We start from the raw sequence: 6,475 nt of genomic DNA on the forward strand, positions 1-6,475 counted from the left end.
TTGAGTCTGTTTGGGAAAAGGACACTAATAGTTCAGGCCTAGTTTAAAAGTACTCTGGTGGAAATTATTTTTATAATTCTCAGTGTTTGAGAATTTGTCTTTTTTTAAAATTTTTACTTTTTAAACAGCCCTAAAAAGCTATTTTCTTCTTTCGGTGGAGTGTGGGGCCTGTCTTATGGTTGTGTGCCTTGTAATCCCAGCACCTTGGAGACAGGCAGGAGGACTTTAGAATTCAAAGCCAGCCTGGTCTGCATAGCCAGCTCCAGGCCAGGCAGGGCTACATAGTGAGACCTCATCTCAATCCCTCTCCCCCAATTATTAGTATCATGAGATCCCATTTAGGGCAGGCAGATTTCCTAGAAGCCAGTAATCCTCCACTCAACTTTTGCATAACCAAGTCCGTTTTCTGAGTTTGTGCCTGACTTTTAGTAGAAATAACTTGTATATCAGTATAAATCCAGAAAGAATGAATATAAGTTTGTGACTCAGATACACTGTAGTGTATAAATATTGAGAAACCTTGGTACTGATTGAATGCTGTCAGTTTGCACTCTCACATGTTTAGAATATTAGCTACAGTTTAAATACCAACACCTTCAAGGATATATACATGTTTGTAATACCGAGCATTTAGCTTTTGAGAAGCATAGTCCATGAAATGAGATGAAACTTTTCTTTTTTTGAGGTTTTTCGCATTTCTGATTGTTGGTGGCACTTAACACTATGCAAAAATTCTTTAAGTCTGTGTAAGAAGGAATTGGCAGTTAAGTAGGTTTTGCTTATTTATGCACTACAGAATGCAGCATATTACATTACTGGTTAGGCTGAATAAAAAGTTTACCAATGTGAAAGCAGAGCTCGATTGTAAATGTATGCCTGATTTGAGCTCTTAAACTCAGCAGCATAAGTAGGATGTTTTCAAAATCCAGTGTAGAATCACAGGAAATTAATTTTTGCTTTCTAAGGGTTTTAGATGAATCTGGTCAGAGATGAGCCAGGTACACCTCCTTGTACATAGAGGGGCGCATTGTTTGATAGGAAAAAGGAAGGTGTCTGTTTACAGTTTATTTTACGGACTTTGACAAAATGATTCTGTATTAATCACTTTTTCTACTTCCAAGGAATTAAGTTTTAAGTTTCATTTCCATTCTTTTAGTACCTGTGTAGGTTAGTGCTTACCATCAGCCTGTTGACGTCACTGCAAGGAAGGCAACTTGAAGTCCTTACTGATGAATAGCCTTTTTCTCAAGCGTGATGTCCAGTGTCTACAACTTATGTCACGTATTCTATTTGCACTGTTGCAATATCACATATCTTGAGGCCAAAGGGGGTGTTGACATCCCCTTGCCTTGTTTGTTCTCTTACCGCTTTACTGCTTGAACCCCATAAACCTGCAGTCGTCACCAGAAGCTGTTGTGATTGTGTCACTTGTGCTTGGTTATTTCAGCCATGTTGCTATATGATCAGATGTGGCACAGTTCTGTCAGGTTGGTTGAGGGTGAGTGGATGAGTCATTGCATTGTGCTGTTAATGGTCCGTGTCTGCTGTCACCTGCTTTTTGTAGGCATCATAATAAAAGCTAGACCATTTCTTTTGGGGAAAAGAGACTTATTTAATGTAATTTAAAGACTTTTCCAATAGAAAATGAAATATTATTGAAAATAATCTATTTTTTAGCTTTCAGCAACTGATGGTGCTTTGCTGTGGTGTCTGCTGGAAGTTACTGCTATTAGTGGGATTCTCATTAACCTCACTGAGAAAGAACCTTGCTTGTTAGCTTCTATAGATCTCTACTTGGAACAGTTTGTTAGTGATGGTAAATTCTGTAGGAGGGTCTGTTCTGAGCCATTAACTTCCTGTAAGGGGAAAATGGACTGGTTACCAGAAATACCACTGAAGCAGGGTGGGCTGTGGGTGGAGGGCTGGGTGTTTGTCTTGAAAATTAAAAACTACGAAACACTTTTGTATACAACTGATTTTTTAAAAAATAAACACATTTTTAAAGATGTTGAATTTTTCCCCCCTTATTGGGAATGCTTAAAAATAAATGCATGCATGTTTCCCCCCTGGAAAAAAAATTAAGAAAAATAAGGATTTTAACACAGCCCACCACCAGACGACAGGTTTATGGTAAGAATGCTGGCCTAACTAGCTAGAACAACCCAGCTTATGCCTCCCAACAACTTTCTTTTGTTTTTCTCCTCTAGGGACTTCATTTTTTTTTCTCTTTTCCAAGAAACTACTTAGTTCTAGAGCTGTTACTGTTAGCCAATCAATATGTAAGTTGCCTTTTTACTGTAACCAACTGCCCAAGATATAAAACTTCCTTCCTATGGGGGTTTAGACTTTGAAATTTGAGTCCTCCAGGTCATGCCTAAATAAAATTTTCTTCCCGAACATTCCCACTGTCTTGCCTCATCTTTCCTGCTACACCATCCAGGTATATACCAAGCTTGTAGATGAAAACTAAAGAAGTTACTGGGATTTTTCTCCAGTCCCTGGGAGTGTTCCCTAAGGAAACTTATCTGACCTTAGCAGTAAGAAGAAATGATTAATTTTTGGCAACCTGGATGGTATTATGCACTCAATAGTAAAGTATAGCCCAAAACTGAAATGGTAGGCAATAATACAAAACAAACAAAAACCAGACTAGAATTTCAAAAGGTATAATAAAGGCCAGTGAGATGGTTCAGCAGATAAAAGTGTTTGCCATGCAAGGCTGATGACCTAAATTCAATCCCTGGAACCCAGGTAAAAGTGGAAGGAGAGAACTGACTACACAAAGTTGTCCTCTGCCATCCACACATGCATCAGGGCACAAAGGTGCCCACACATAAATCATACATACACACACACACACACACACACTCACACTCACACTCACACTAAATTAAATTAAGAGAAAGAATGATTCATGTCACACAGGCCTTCCCATTAAACCCTGAATATGAGCTACTAATATGCCAGGCAGGACAATCATAGCTACCCCAGCCATAATACCCAGATACGTTCCAGCTCTAAGCCTATCAGTAGCTATAAACTTACTTTGTTTTGGTTTTCGTCATTATTTTTCTTTTGGCACTGCTGATACTTAAAGGTTACAATGTCACACTTACCTCTGTTTTATTCTATTTTGGCACTGAATTTCTTTTAAAATTGTTCTTTTGTATTATGATAGTCTCATACATAGCTATCAGTATCTTTTCTTCTGCTTTTTAAATTTATTTTTATTTTATGTGTATGAGTTTTTTGCCTGCATGAATGTAATTAAATCATGTGGGTGCAATGCCTGTAGAGGCCAGAAAAGGGCTTCAGATCCCCTGGAACTAGAGCTATAGGTAGGTGTTAGCTGCTATGCTGGGAACCAATCCAGGTCCTCTGGAAGAGCAGCCAGTGCACTTAACCTCTGCGCCATCTAACAGAAGTTTGCTTCTGTGGTTAAGTGTATACTGCTCTTTCAAAGAACCTGAGTTCAATTCCTAGCACCCACATCATGTGGCTCACAAACTCCTGCAACTCCAGCTCCAAGGTATCTGATTACCTCTTCTGACCTTCATGGGCACCTGCACAAATACGGCATACACACACACCCCCAAAAATAAAATAAATCATGGGGGGCTGGAGAGATGACTCAGTGGTTGCATACTTCACATACATACAGGCAAAACACTCATACACCTACTAGAAGCACTTCCCCATCCAGGATACATACAACAAATAGAGCATGCCCAAGAAAAGCCCACTGAGTATAGATGTGGGAGAGGTGTATGCTGTGTAAATGGCATGTGTAAATGGTCATGAGACTCCTGGCCAAGCGCTTTTGAGTATATGCCTTTTCCCATCTCTCTGGCCCACTTCTATTCTCAGGAACACCTTTCTCTTTTCTTTCTCCTTCCTTCCTTCCTTCCTTCCTTCCTTCCTTCCTTCCTTTCTTTCCTTCTTTCCTTCTTTCCTCTTTCCTTCTTTCTGTTTTGTATATGCCTTTTCCCATCTCTCTGGCCCACTTCTATTCTCAGGAACACCTTTCTCTTTTCTTTCTCCTTCCTTCCTTCCTTCCTTCCTTCCTTCCTTCCTTCCTTCCTTCCTTCTCTCTCCCTCCCTCCCTCCTTCCCTTCTTTCCTTTCTCTCTCATTTTTTTGTTTTTTTTTTCCTTTTTTATATGTTTATGTACATGAAGGATGGGGGGGCAGTGTACCACAGAACATGTATGGTAGCCAGAAGATAGTTGTGTGGAATCCATTCTCCCCACTCCACCTTAATGTGGGTTCTGGAGATCAAACTCAGTCGCCAGAGTTGCATGGCAAATGCCTTTACTGGCTAAGCCATCTCACCAGGCCCCTTTGCTTTTTAAAAAAATTGTCTCTATTGCTGTTGCTAACCTTATGTGCCTCATGTAATTATTTGCCTAGGACACAAGAACCTGATTATATTAGCCCCCCGCCCCAAATCAGATCTGCACTTATTAACACTGTGATACACTTGGTCCAAGGCAGTGTGCCACATTTCCATTTTGGTTAGGGGCCTTGGTGCTCACTGTTTGTGGCAGGGCAGGAAAAGGATCCAAACACATTTTACTTCTACATCTTGCCCATCTGTCATTGTGGCTGTGGCTACCTTGTCTGTCTCTCATTTCTTCCCCTCATTTTGAGTCATAGCCTTTCTGCCTCTGCAGGAATGGAGAAGAGGGGAAGGGGAGGAGGTCCCCAGAGAGGGTGAGAGGGAGAGAGACTGCTTATCTCATGGACATTGGCCAAGAAGATGAGAAGAGGTTTATGGGGGGTTGGAGAGATGGCTAAGTGGTTAAGTGTATACTACTCTTTCAAAGGACCTGAGTTCAATTCCTAGCACCCACATTATGTGGCTCACAACCTCCTGCAACTCCAGCTCCAGGGTATCTGATAACTTCTTCTGACCTTCATGGGCACCTGCACAAACACAGCATACACACACACACACACACACACACACACACACACACACACCAAAAATAAAATAAATCACGGGGGCTGGAGAGATGACTCAGTGGTTAAGAGCACTGGCTGCTTTTCCAGAAGACCAGGGTTCAGTTTTCAGCACCTAAATGGTGCCTAACAACTGTCTGTAACACCAGTTCCAGAGCCAGTTCCTGATCTTATGGGTGTTGCACACATGTGGTGCACTTACAAACATATAGGAAAAACAAAACAAAAAAACACATACACATAAAGTAAAAGCAAGTAAATTAAAAAAAAACCTTTAAAATAGTAAATTTGTGGACAAAAATAGACCATACCCTGCCTAGGCAGGTGTGTCATGAGGCAGGGCCTAGGAAGGGCATCTGGTCTTCCTTCCCTGTCCAGGTACAACCACAGAAACATTCTTTAGACAACTACTCTGTGTCAAAACACTGCAAAGAGCTGTGTAGAGGGTAGGAGGAGTATGGCAATTGGGGAGGTAGGGGGTGGTCCACAAGCTCTTGGTGAATGTTCTAGAAAAGTCCACCACTTAAGAGTGGTATTCTCCTCAAAGATCCTTCTGTCAGGGCAGAAAGCCAGAACCTAAGAGGTGCTTCAAGCCACATGTGCAGAAGACTTTGGATTCCTGGGGCTGGGGCCTATCACCATCATGTCCCCATCTTCTAGTCATAGTTCTGTCTTCAGTGACCTTGAATAGGTATAGGAAGATTTGGGGAAATTAGAACCAGAGGTTTTCCAAAGGCCTTTAGATAAAACTCAGCAGCTCTCGTATTTGTTATGGACCCGGGGTAGCTGTCTGAAGAACTGCAGTAGCTGTTCGTGTGCCTGGACAGGAGGGAAGACCAAATGTGCTTTATCAGCCTCCCTCATGACTGCTGCAGAGGAGGGCTGTTGCTAGAGCCCCATGGGACACAGCAAAGGCGGGAAAACAACAGCACAGGCTTTCCTGGTAAACAGCACCACTGAGGCAGCCATAGATGAATACTCCCTCCTCCCTAGGGCTCCTTAAAACCTTAGAATCCTTTGGAGGCGATGATGCCCAAGCTGTCTTTGCTTTGGGCAGTCAGAGCTATCTGCTCCCGAACCTGGATTCCGTTTTCACCTCAGCAAGCAATCAGGTGGTGCATGAGGAGTTAGAACAGCAAAGAATTATTCCTCAAGCTGTTGCCACTCAGGTGATCTGCAGATCCTCACAACCCTGTAGCAAGACCAGCACATTTTTTGACAGGGAGCGTCCTTCTGATATTAAGCCTGCTCTGACCACAACCTTTTGTATTGTGGGTTCTCCAAGATCTGAGGTCCTGGGGCCACACAGCTCTGGAGGTAGGGCCCTCTCCCACCCCCTTCTCTCCCATGCCCCATTGTTGTTCTAGGAGAGAAACCACCCCTGACCCCTGGAGCCTTGTCAATTTCAGGATAGATTTTGCTTCACTCTATGGTTCCAGGAGCTGAGTGGTTCAAACTGTAAAACCTGGTGCAGCAAAAAGTGTGAAGGTTTTGATCTTTGCCCAAGTCACATA

The sequence above is a fragment of the Nannospalax galili genome, unplaced genomic scaffold, assembly GCF_000622305.1.
Source record: "Nannospalax galili isolate Female #2095 unplaced genomic scaffold, S.galili_v1.0 scaffold391, whole genome shotgun sequence".
NCBI lineage: Eukaryota > Metazoa > Chordata > Mammalia > Rodentia > Spalacidae > Nannospalax > Nannospalax galili.